Consider the following 13,656-nt stretch of genomic DNA (forward strand, 5'->3'; position numbering starts at 1 on the left):
GCAGTTGCCATACCAGCCTGTGATGCAACCGGTCAGGATGTTGTCGATGGTGCAGCTGTAGAACGTTTTGAGGATCTAGGGACCCATGCCAAATCTTTTCAGTTTCCTGAGGGGAAAAGGTGTTGTTGTGCTCTCTTCACAACTGTCTTGGTGTGTTTGGACCATGATAGTTTGTTGGTGATGTGGACACCAAGGAACTTAAAACTCTCGACCCGCTCCACTTCAGTCCCGTCGATGTTAATGGGAGCCTGTTCGGCCCTCCTTTTCCTATAGTCCATGATCAGCTCCTTTGTCTTGCTCACATTGAGAGAGAGGTTGTTGTCCTGGTGTCTCTAACCTCCTCCCTATAGGCTGTCTCATCGTTGTTGGTGATCAGGCCTACCATTGTTGTATCGTCAGCAAACTTAATGATGGTGTTGGAGTTGTGTTTGGCCACGCAGTCGTGGGTGAACAGGGAGTGCAGGAGGGGACTAAGCATGCACTGCTGTGGGGCCCCAATGTTGAGGATCAGCGTAGCAGATGTGTTGTTGCTTACCCTTACCACCTGGGGGCGGCCCATCAGGAAGTTCAGGATCCAGTTGCTGAGGGAGGTGTTTAGTCCCAGGGTTCTTAGCTTAGTGATGAGCTTTGTCTGTTTGAAACATGTAAGTATTACAGACTCAGGCAGTGAGAGGTTGAAAATGTCAGTGAAGACACTTGCCAGTTGGTACGTGCATGCTTTGAGTACACGTCCTGGTAATCTGTCTGGCCCCGTGGCTTTGTGAATGTTGACCTGTTTAAAGGTCTTGCTCACATAGGATACGGAGAGGTTAATCACACAGTCGTCCGGAACAGCTGGTGCTCTCATGTACGCTTCAGTGTTGCTTGCCTCGAAGCGAGCATAAAAGGCATTTAGCTCGTCTGGTAGACTCACGTCACTGGGCAGCTCGCTGCTGGGTTTCCCTTTGTAGTCCGTAACAGTTTTCAAGCCCTACAACATCCAACGAGCATCAGAGCCGTTGTAGTAGGATTCAATCTTTGCCTGTTTGATGGGTTGTCTTAAGGGCATAGAGGGATTTCTTATAAGTGTCCAGGTTAGTGTCCCGCTCCTTGAAAGCGGCAGCTCTAGCCTTTAGCTCGGTGGGGAAGTTGCCTGTTATCAATGGCTTCTGGTTGGGAAATGTACGTAGAGTCACTGTAGGGACGACGTCATAAATACACTTATTGATGAATCCGTTAACTAAGGTGGTATACGCCTCAATGCCATTGGATGAATCCCAGAACATATTCCAGTCTATCCTAGCAAAGCAGTCCTGTAGCGTAGCACTGCATCATCTGACCACTTCCTTATTGAGCGAGTCACTGGTACTTCCTGCTTTAGTTTTGGCTTGTAAGCAGTAATCAGGAGGATAGAATTATGGTCAGATTTGCCAAATGGAGGGCGAGGGAGAGCGTTGTATGCGTCTCTTTGTGTGGAGTAAAGGTGGTCTAGAGTTTTTCTTCCTCTGGTTGCACATGTGACATGCTGGTAGAAATGAGGTGAAACGAATTTAAGTTTGCCTGCATTAAAGTCCCCAGCCACTAGGGCCGCCACTTCTGGATGAGCATTTTCTTGTTTGCTTATGGCCTTATAGAGCTCGTTGAGTGCAGTCTTCTCTTGGTAGATAGTGTTATCTACAGCTTATCATGAGATTTTCTACCTCAAGCGAGCAATACCTCAAAACGTCTTAAATATTAGACATTGCGCACCAGCAGTTATTGACAAATAGACACACACCTCCACCCCTCATCTTATCAGACGTAGAAGCCAGCCAGCTCTAATTTATCTGTGTCGTTGTTGAGCCAAGTCTTGGTAAAACATAAGATATTACAGTTTTTAATGTCCCGTTGGTAGGATAGTCTTGATCGTAGATCGTCCAGTTTGTTTTCCAATGATTGCACGTTGGCCAATAATACGGAGGGAAGTGGTGATTTACCTACTCGTCAGTGAATTCTTACAAAGCACCCCACCCTCCTCCACATTTTCCTCTGTATTTTCTTCATGCTGTTGACAGGGATTTGGGCCTTGTCTTGACAAAGCAGTATATCCTTCACGTCGGACTTATTAAAGAAAATATCTTTGTCTAGTTCGAGGTGAGTAATTGCTGTTCTGATGTCCAGAAGCTCTTTTCGGTCAGAAGAGACGGTAGCAGCAACGTTATGTACAAAATTAGTTACAAACAACACAAAAAATCAAACAAAGTAGCACATTTGGTTAGGAGCCTGTAAAACAGCAGCCCTCCCCTCCAGCGTCATTACTCACCAAAACAATGTCAACAGACTCAGTCACTGAGAATCTTTTTTGATATTTACTCTACATGACCAAAACTATGTGGACACCTGCTCCTTGAGCATCTCATTCCAAAATCATGGGCATTAATATGGAATTGGTCCCCCCTTTGCTGCTATAACAGCCTCTACTCTTCCGGGAAGGCTTACCACTAAATGTTGAAACATTGCTGCAGAGACTTGCTTCCATTCAGCCACAAGAGCATTAGTGAGGTCGGGCACTGATGTTGGGTGATTAGGCCTGGTTCGCAGTTCCAATTCATCCCAAAGGTGTTTGATGGGGTTGAGGTCAAGGCTCTGTGCAGGCCAGTCAAGTTCTTCCACACCGATCTTGGCAAACCCTTTCTGTATGGACCTGGCTTTGTGCACAGGGGCATTGTCATGCTGAAACAGGAAAGGGGCTTCCCCAAACTGTCGCCAAAAATGTGGAAGCACAGAATCGTCTAGAATGTCAGTGTATGCTGTAGCGTTAAGATTTCCCTTCACTGGAACTAAGGGGCCTAGCCCGAACCATGAAAAAGCCCCAGACCATTATTCCTCCTCCACCAAACTTTACAGTTGGCACTATGCATTCGGACAGGTAGCATCCTCCTGGCATCCACCAGATTCAGATTTGTTCGTTGGACTGCCAGATGGTGAAGTGTTATTTATCATTCCAGAGAACACGTTTACACTGCTCCAGAATCCAATGGCGGCGAACTTTACACCACTCCAGCCGACGCTTGGTATTGCGCATGGTGATCTTACACTTGCGTGCGGCTAAACCCATTTCATGAAGCTACCGACAAACAGTTATTGTGCTGATGTTGCTTCCAGAGGCAGTTTGGAACTCGATAGTGAGTGTTGCAACCGAGGATAGACAATTCAGCACTTGGCGGCACCGTTCTGTGAGCTTGTGCGGCCTACCACTTCGCGGCTGAGCCGTTGTTGCTCCTTGACGTTTCCACTTCACAATAACAGCACTTAAAGTTGACTGGGGCAGCTCTAGCAGGGCAGAAATTTGACTAACTGACTTGTTGGAAAGGTGGCATCCTATGACCTTGCTACGTTGAAAGTCACTGAGCCCTTCAGTAAGGCCATTCTTCTGCCAATGTTTGTCAATGGAGATTGCATGGCTGTGTGCTCGATTTTATACACCTGGCAGCAACGGGTGTGGCTGAAATAGCTGTGTGTATATCATGATGTAATGTAATGTAATATAATGTGTTCTAAGCAACCTATCTGTGGTAAGTAAAGTTGTAATGGGAATATTTAAGATGTAGAATATAAAGTTTATATTCAGTTAAGAGGAATTAACACAATGCTTAGCATATGCTTATGTTTTCCCTTTCTGTAATACACACGATTTCCAGTGTTCTATTTGTCACACTCATTTGTTTAGCCTTAGCAGTTGCCAACAACTAGATGTTCCGGTTGTCAGGGATACAGATAGGTTGAACCTAACTTCCTTTTCTGCGGAAAACCGTATGTGGGAACTCCGCTCAGGCATTTCTCTTACGCCTGCTACATTAGGTTACTAATTTGTGCACGAGTTGATAGTCACTAGACTTCATACTGAATGTTATGGATTGTTTGGATATCGTTTGATAGTGATTGACTCCAGAGCTACTGAAGGTACTAAGACATACTGATTAATATTGTATTGATGACAATATGAACACAGTGTAATTCTGTAGCAGCTTGCAAAGTCACTGTCTTTTGTTTTGATTTCGTGCAAGCCTCTCAGGCTGATGTTTAGAGAACATTTGGCGCTGTCAGATTAGAATATACTGTCTCCAAGAGGCACGTTCTGCTTCTGTTCTGGAGGTGTGTCCCTGAATAATTGGATTAAGCCGGATTGATTTTGATTAACCTTATCATTAACTTTTTGATTAACCTTATTTTGGTTAACCTTTTTGTTCACCTGGAAATTCCCGTTACAAAAGGGTTACTGCAAAAACACTAAAGCAATAACTTAATAAGGTTCACATTTATCCCCCAGGCCCCCCATAATCAGCTGTAAAACTCAAAGGTTGTTACAGACCTATATCTGTTACGGACCTATATCTATCCTACCCTGCCTTTCTAAGGGCTTTCGAAAGCCAAGTTAACAAACAGATCACCGACCATTTCGAATCCCACCGTACGTTCGCTATGCAATCTGTTTTCCGAGCTGGTCATGGGTGCACCTCAGCCACGCTCAAGGTCCTAAATGATATCATAATCGCCATCGACAATACTGTGCAGCCGTATTCATCGACCTGGCCAAGGCTTTCGACTCTGTCAATCCTCGCATTCTTATCAGCAGACTCAACAGCCTTGGTTTCTCAAATGTCTATATGTATATCTGGTTCACCAACTACTTCTCAGATAGAGTTCAGTGTGTCAAATCGGAGGGCCTATTGTCCGGACCTCAGGCAGTCTCTATGGGGGTGCCACAGGGTTCAATTCTCAGGCCGACTCTTTTCTCTGTGTACATCAATGATGTCGCTCTTGCTGCTGGTGATTCTCTGATCCACCTCTATGCAGATGACACCATTCAGTATACTTCTGGCCCTTCTTTGGACACTGTGTTAACTAACCTCCAGATGAGCTTCAATAACATACAACTCTCCTTCCGTGGCCTCCAACTGCTCTTAAATGCAAGTAAAACTAAATGCATGCTCTTCAACCGATTGCTGCCCGCACCTGCCCACCCGTCTAGCATCACTACTCTGGACGGTTCTGACTTAGAATATGTGGACAACTACAAATACCTAGGTGTCTGGTCAGACTGTAAACTCTCTTTCCAGACTCACATTAAGCATCTCCAATCCAAAATTTAATCTAGAATCGGCTTCCTATTTCGCAACAAAGCATCCTTCACTCATTCTGCCAAACACACCCTCGTAAAACTGACTATCCTACCGATCCTTGACTTTGGCGATGTCATTTACAAAATAGCCTCCAACACTCAGAAAATTGGATGCAGTCTATCACAGTGCCATCCATTTTGGAGTCATGGGACTGTGAAACTATGTTGAAACTATTATGGCTAGGTGGCCAGATGATGTAACGGTTTTAATGTACAGTACATGAGATTTTGGTTAAATGTTTATGATGTTATCTAAACCTTCATGGGTTGACATTGCATTTCACTACACCCGCAATAACATCTGTTGAATATGTGTATGTGACCAATATAATTTGATTTGATTTGATTGTGATAACATTCTTGAGGTGATCTGGAAAAACATTTTAATATACTGTTTGTTTGCTTCCGGCGCAAAGGAAGAGAACTCTGGACTTCGCAGAAAGGTAAGGGTGATCTTATCATGTTTAGTGTATACTACCATTCAAAGGTTTGGGGTCACTTAGAAATGTCCTTGTTTTCCATGAAAACAAACACGAAATTAGTTGCAAAATGAGTAATAAATATAGTCAAGACGTTGACAAGGTTAAAAATAATGATTTTTAATTTAAATAACAATTGTGTCCTTCAAACTTTGCTTTCATCAAAGAATCCTCCATTTGCAGCAATTACAGCCTTGCAGACCTTTGGCATTCTAGTTGTCAAATTGTTGAGGTAATCTGAAGAGATTTCACCCCATGCTTCCTGACGCACCTCCCACAAGTTAGATTGGCTTGATGGGCACTTCTTTTTGTAACAGTATTTTTTTTTATTGGAGTTTCACAATTTTCACCCATATTAAGAGATACAACAACAAAGACAAGGCAAAAAAACAGCACTCACTTACACATATCCATATGTATGCACGCACGTACACACACACACACCATTTCCCTCTCCCCGCTTCTCTCACCCCATCCCCCTCATTGCGTCTCTCAATACATACATTTTAAACAAACATAAACAGAAATAAAAAATAAAAAATAAACAAAAATTGAAAAAAAAAAAAAAAAGCTCAGTTTAAACCAAGAAGTTGGGTTCCCCACATGGAACGTACAGTGTAATTCTGAAATACATAGATCACCATTCTAAGAGAATCCTCGCAGCATAATAGCTGACACTTCAGGTTCTAGGTAATTTAGGTAAGGTTCCCATATTTTGTAGAACTGATCTGTCTTAGAATGCAATGTACATGTCAGATATTCCAGCGGCACCCATTCAAATAGTATCTTATGCCAATCTTTAATAGAGGGAACCTTATCACTAATCCACTGTAAAAGTATGTTTTTCCTCGCTGCGAAGGTGAGGATGTTGTAAAGCCTCCTCTTACCCACAGAAGTTACATGCCTACTAGGGAGACCTAACAGTAGAGAGACTGGGCCAATTCTAGATCGACCCCTAGGATCTTTTCAATTTCTTGCAGAACACCAGACCAATATCTTTGTATTTTGGTACATGACCATAAACAATGTGTTTAGGGTGCCTGTATCAGTTTTACATTTAAGACACTGAGGAGAGGAGGAAGAGGGGCTAAAAGCATGTCTGCGATTTGGGGATATATGCAATCGGTGTATTATTCTTAATTGAATTGCTCTAGTACGATTACATATAGATATTGTTTTTGCATATTTCCAAATGTCCTCCCACATCTCTTCGTCAATAGTAACAGACAGTTCTTTCTCTCACACTTGTTTCACCCTCTGTGTATCGACAGCAGAAAAGGGCCTTAAAGCATCATAAAACAGACTTACAGACATTTTCCTTTGTGGGAAAAAAAGCATTATTTCAATGACAGACATATCAGGGTTGCCAATTAAGGTGGTGCTCTTCAGAATATAATGTCTTACTTGTAGGAAACGGAAAAAGTCCTGCTTTGGGAGTTGATATTTCTCGACCATCTGCTCAAATGACAATAAAATCTTATCCGCAAATAAGTAATTTAGTCTGCGTATGCCCTTATTAAGCCAAACGTTAAAGCCAGCATCCAGCAATCCTGGGGCAAAATCTGGGTTGTTAAGAATTGGGGTAAGAGCAGAGGTTAGTTTGGACCTTCCCAGGAAACGTTGAACTGACCTCCATACTTTGAGTGTGTTAAGTGTAATGGGGTTGTTACAATGATCTTTTACAGACTTGAAATTTGTGAAAAACAAAAGATCCTGTAAAGGGTATTTTGAAAGAGAAGTCTCAATGTCTAACCAAATAGAGGAGTCATCGTTTGTGATCCAGTCTGAAATATAACATAGGTGGGCACACCACTGATAGAACCTGATATTGGGCAGATCCAAGCCACCCATAGAACTTGGCAGCTGCAATATTGCCATCTTAAGTCTTGGCTTGCGTTTACTCCATATAAAGGAATTTAGCCATCCATTTACATCCTTTATTACCTTATTGGAGAGTAATACTGGGATCATTTGGATTGGGTAGAGTAGCCTAGGTAAAATGTTCATTTTCAAGAGGGATATTCTACTCAACCATGAAATCGGAAGAGAGTTCCAGCGCTCCAGATCCTGTCTTATTGTGTCGAACAAGGGAACAAAATTGGCTTTGTACATTTGTTGGAATTTAGGAGGTACAAATATACCCAGATACGTAAAACCTGAGAGAGACCATTTAAAAGGGAAGGGGGGAGAAGTATTAGGTACAGAGTGAAGGTTACGAAGTGGCATAGCCTCTGATTTAGTTAGGTTAATCTTGTAGCCTGAGAATTCGCTGAATAACTCAATAATATTAATAAGAGATGTGATTGAAGTCTCGGGATTAGAAATGAATATCAGGACATCATCAGCATACAAGCTTATTTTATGGTGAACATCACTAATGAGCAGCCCCTGTATAGCAGGCGTTACCCTGATGGCCTCGGCCAGTGGTTCCATAACAAGTGCAAATAGGAGGGGGGACAAAGGACAGCCCTGTCTGGTACCTCTGTGTATAGATAAGCTATTTGACCGTAGTCCATTAGTAAGGACAGCAGCCTGAGGATCATCATATAAAACTTTCACCCATTTTATAAAGTTGTCCCCCAGACCAAATTTATTTAGAGCAAAGAATAGGTAAGACCACTCCACACGATCAAATGCTTTCTCAGAATCTAGGGAGAGCACAAGACCATCCATAGCACTTCGTTGGTAGACTTCAATTACATTAAGAAGCTGTCTGACATTGTTACATGACCTACGTACCTTAATGAAGCCAGTTTGGTCTCCTTTCACAATTAGTGGCAGTGAGTCCTCTAATCTTGTGGCTAGAATTTTAGAAAGCAATTTTCTATCCACATTCAGAAGGGAAATTGGTCTGTACGAGGAACAAGACTCCGGACATTTTCCCTTTTTGAGAATAAGTGATATGTTGGCTTCTCGCAGCGTTTGGGGGAGCTGGTCATTTGAAAATGAGTGGTTAAACATATCACGCAATGGCTCAAGGATCAGGCCATGGAACTCTTTATAGAACTCACTACAAAACCCATCCGGTCCTGGGGCCTTACCGTTTTGCAGATTCTTAATTGCGGACATTATCTCTTCCTCAGTAATAGGGGCATTAAGGAGAGACCTCTGTTCTTCGGAGATAGTAGGGAGCTCAATCTTAGAAAAGAAGTTCTCCATTAACTTGGGTGCGTCATTTGGCAGTTCTGAGGCATAAAGATTTGCATAAAATTTCTTAAATTAGTCATTTATCAATTTATTTTCATATAAATGACTGCCATCAGAATCAGTAATAGCCGCAATTGACTGTGAGTCAGCTCTCTTTTTAGCTAGGTACGCCAAGTACTTTCCTGGCTTATCGCCATGTTCATATAGCTTTTGCTTGACAAATCTCATTTTCTTTTCAGCGTCCTGTGTTAGGAGGGAGTCCAACGTTGATCTAATGACTGATATTTCCTTTAATAGGGCAGGAGTGGGAGTTTTAATGTAGTCCTTCTCTTTAGTTCCTAATTCACCCTCTAGTGTTTTTTGCTTTTCACGCTTTTTCCGCCTCTTAGTGGCTGCGTATGACATAATCAGACCCCTGGCGTACGCCTTACAGGTTTCCCAAAGGAGTGAGGGGTTATCTGTTGATTGAGAGTTAATAGATAAAAATGCTTTAAACTCTGTAATAAAATATGATGTGAATGTATGGTCTTTAAGAATGGTTGTATTCAACCTCCAATGTCTTGACTGATTGAATGCCCCGTTGAGTTTTATGTCCAGGATCACCTCCGCATGATCAGATATGACTATGCTTTCTATCCTAGCGGATAAAACCGACTGCAGCGACGTCCTGGGCATAAAAAAGTAGTCTATTCTAGTCTGACATCCATGAGGTCCAGAGAAAAAAGTGAACTCTCTGTTGGAGGGATGAAAAGCTCTCCAAACATCAGCATACCCCAGATCATCACAAATAGCTGTAAGTGACTTAGCTTGAGGAGAGAGTGAGGCTATACCACTGGGAAGCTTATCAATAAGGGGGTTCAACAAACAATTAAAATCTCCTCCAACCACTGCAGTGTCTGAGTTTAATTCTGAAAAGTCTAGAAGTACCTTAGTGAGGAAGTCAGGGGGGTGGGCAGGGGGGAAGTAAATATTCATTATGGAAATGCTCTGCCCTTGTAAAGTACCATTAATTATAACAAAGCGACCCAATTTATCTTTCACACACTTCAAGACCTTAAGTGGTAGGTTCTTTTTCACAAGAATTGCTACACCTCTACTTCTGAATGTAAATGATGAGAAAAACACTTGACCAAACCTCCCCTTGTTGTAATTTCAGATGCTCCTTATCATTCAAATGAGTTTCTTGTAACAGAGCAATATCAATATTTTCTTTTTTCAAAAAGGACAGTACCTTCTTCCTTTTAATGGGGTTATGGCTCCCTCTAATGTTCCATGTACATACACGTAGTCTGTTACCTGCCATTGCGCTTTGACCATTCAATATCCAGACTGAATCCTACTGTAAAAATGGGGTGGTACCTTTTTCCATGTGTTGAACTCTCCTCTATCTCACTGAGCGTAAACAAACGATATGAACCCTGAACTCGAACTATACTAAACCCAAAAATTAAACATGAAAAGATCCAAAAGGGGGTTTTCCCACTAGCTAACATGCAGGGGATCTCAACTTTCCAATGTAGACTCTTAAGTCCGCATTGCCACTCAATAGCCTCATCCTTTATATATGTGGAAATTAAAATCAATAGAAGAAGATTGAGGCTCTTCCACCTAAAACCAAGCCTGGGCACCAATATAGGTTCACACATATCTCAGTCTGAGCTACGGCGGCAGTTACTTTAGCAAGAAAAATAATAACGATACGAATATTACTGAACAGGAGCACATGAGAACTTACACCACTGTTTCATGATCAGATAAAAAATAAGATAAGACGTTATCCAATGCTGCGGAGGTGCAGCTTAAGGTTATTTACCTGAGAGAGTCAATAAACGCAGCAGCCTCTTCAGATGTGTAGAGTTTTTTAGGCGATCCGTTGACCATAATCTTCAATGTGGCCGGGTACAGCAGTGCGTAGTCGATCTTCATTCTCTTGAGTCGAGCCTTCACCTCATCAAACGCTTTGCGCCTTCGTACAACCGCTGTGGAATAATCATTGAAGAATGAGACCTTTGGACCTTTACGTTGACTACCGTCAGAACCGATGTTTCTAGCCGCATCCATGACGCGCTGCTTGTCGGTAAAGTTGTGGAACTTTATAACCACTGGTCGTGGGCGCTGATTGGGACCGGGTATCGGTGCTTGAGAGCGATGTGCTCTGTCTAGCTTCACACGACCAGCCTTAGTGTCCATTTGTAGGTAGCCAGGGATCCATTCCTCAAAAAGATTTACTGAACGTGTCCCTTCAGAATTTTCCGGGAGTCCCACAACACGTATATTGCATCTGCGTCCTCGATTATCCAAGTCGTCAATGTGCTCCGCCATTTCGCGCACCTGTTTCTCAAGTGCTTTTATCTTAGTGTCCATGGATGTAGTTGAAGTTTCCACAGTAGCAATTCTTCCTTCCGCCTCATCAACACGTTTGACAACCCTCTGTAGTTCAGCTGAATGGCCTGCTATTGCTTCCAGGACCGTTCTTATCTTAACATCGATCACTTTAGTAATGTTATCCGTCATCCTTTGAATCACCAGGTCCATTGTGCCTGGATCCGCAATGTTGTTAGATTCGCTAACATTAGCTAGCTCCTCCTGCGCATCTACATGGATGGCGGTTTTGGTTGACTTCTTAGTAGCTCTGTTGGGAATGTTGTCGGAGATTTTTGAGAAATAGTCGCCAAGACTCATTGTAGGGTAACTTATTTAGCCAATTCTACCACTTTTTCAAGCTAGGAGATTAATGTAAGAATATACATTTACGAATACCGCGTGAGCTCGCTGAAACACCGTGTTCTCTCTACAGCGCCATTTTGTTCCCCTCGATGGGCACTTCTTACGTACCATACGGTCAAGCTGCTCCCACAACAGCTCAATAGGGTTGAGATCCTGTGACTGTGCTGGCCGCTCCATTATAGACAGACTACCAGCTGACTGCTACTTTCCTAAATAGTTATTGCATAGTTTGGAGCTGTGTTTTGGATCATTGTCCTGTTGTAGGAGGAATTGGCTCCAATTAAGCAGGGTATGGCATGGTGTTGCAAAATTAAGTGATAGCCTTCCTTCTTCAAGATCCCTTTTACCCTGTACAAATCTCCCACTTTACCACTACCAAAGCACCCCCATACCATCACATTGCCTCCACCATGCTTGACAGATGGCGTCAAGCCATCTCATGAATGTTCTTTGTGATCCAAACACCTCAAACTTAGATTCGTCTGCCCGTAACACTTTCCAATCTTCCACTGTCCAATGTCTGTGTTCTTTTGCCCATCTTATAATTTTATTTTTATTGGCCAGTCTGATACTTTTATTGGCCAGTCTGATACTTTGTCAACCATTTTGAAAAGAAGGTTGACGACATCCGATCCTCGTTTGTTAAGTCAAACGACACCGCTGGTCCTGCTCACATAGCCCTACCCTACGCTTTGACCTCTTTCTCCCCTCTCTCTCCAGATGAAATCTTGCGACTTGTGACGGCCGGCCGCCCAACAACCTGCCCGCTTGACCCTATCCCCTCCTCTCTTCTCCAGACCATTTACGGAGACCTTCTCCCTTACCTCACCTCGCTCATCAACTCATCCTTGAAGGCTGGCTACATCCCTTCCGTCTTCAAGAGAGCGAGAGTTTCACCCCTTCTCAAAAAACCTACACTCGATCCCTCCGATGTCAACAACTACAGACCAGTATCCCTTCTTTCTTTCCTCTCCAAAACTCTTGAGCGTGCCGTCCTTGGCCAGCTCTCTTGCTATCTCTCTCAGAATGACCTTCTTGATCCAAATCAGTCAGGTTTCAAGACTGGTCATTCAACTGAGACTGCTCTTCTCTGTATCACGGAGGCTCTCCGCACTGCTAAAGCTAACTGTCTCTCCTCTGCTCTCATCCTTCTAGACCTATCTGCTGCCTTTGATACTGTGAACCATCAGATCCTCCTCTCCACCCTCTCCGAGTTGGGCATCTCTGGCGTGGCTCACTCTTGGATTGCGTCCTACCTGACAGGTCGCTCCTACCAGGTGGCATGGCGAGAATCCGTCTCCGCACCACGTGCTCTCACCACTGGTGTCCCCCAGGGCTCAGTTCTAGGCCCTCTCCTATTCTCGCTATACACCAAGTCACTTGGCTCTGTCATATCCTCACATGGTCTCTCCTATCATTGCTACGCAGACGACACACAATTAATCTTCTCCTTTCCCCCTTCTGATAACCAGGTGGTGAATCACATCTCTGCATGTCTGGCAGACATATCAGTGTGGATGACGGATCACCACCTCAAGCTGAACCTCGGCAAGACGGAGCTGCTCTTCCTCCCGGGGAAGGACTGCCCGTTCCATGATCTCGCCATCACGGTTGACAACTCCATTGTGTCCTCCTCCCAGAGTGCTAAGAGCCTTGGTGTGACCCTGGACAACACCCTGTCGTTCTCCGCTAACATCAAGGCGGTGACCCGATCCTGTAGGTTCATGCTCTACAACATTCGCAGAGTACAACCCTGCCTCACACAGGAAGCGGCGTAGGTCCTAATCCAGGCACTTGTCATCTCCCGTCTGGATTACTGCAACTCGCTGTTGGCGGGGCTCCCTGCCTGTGCCATCAAACCCCTACAACTCATCCAGAACGCCGCAGCCCGTCTGGTGTTCAACCTTCCCAAGTTCTCTCATGTCACCCCACTCCTCCGCACACTCCACTGGCTTCCAGTTGAAGCTCGCATCTGGTACAAGACCATGGTGCTTGCCTACGGAGCTGTGAGGGGAACGGCACCTCCGTACCTTCAGGCTCTGATCAGTCCCTACATCCAAAGAAGGGCACTGCGTTCATCCACCTCTGGCCTGCTCGCCTCCCTACCTCTGCGGAAGCACAGTTCCCGCTCAGCCCAGTCAAAACTGTTCGCTGCTCTGGCAC

This window comes from Salmo salar, chromosome 08 (genome assembly GCF_965601325.2).
Source record: "Salmo salar chromosome 08, fSalSal1, whole genome shotgun sequence".
NCBI classification, from domain to species: domain Eukaryota; kingdom Metazoa; phylum Chordata; class Actinopteri; order Salmoniformes; family Salmonidae; genus Salmo; species Salmo salar.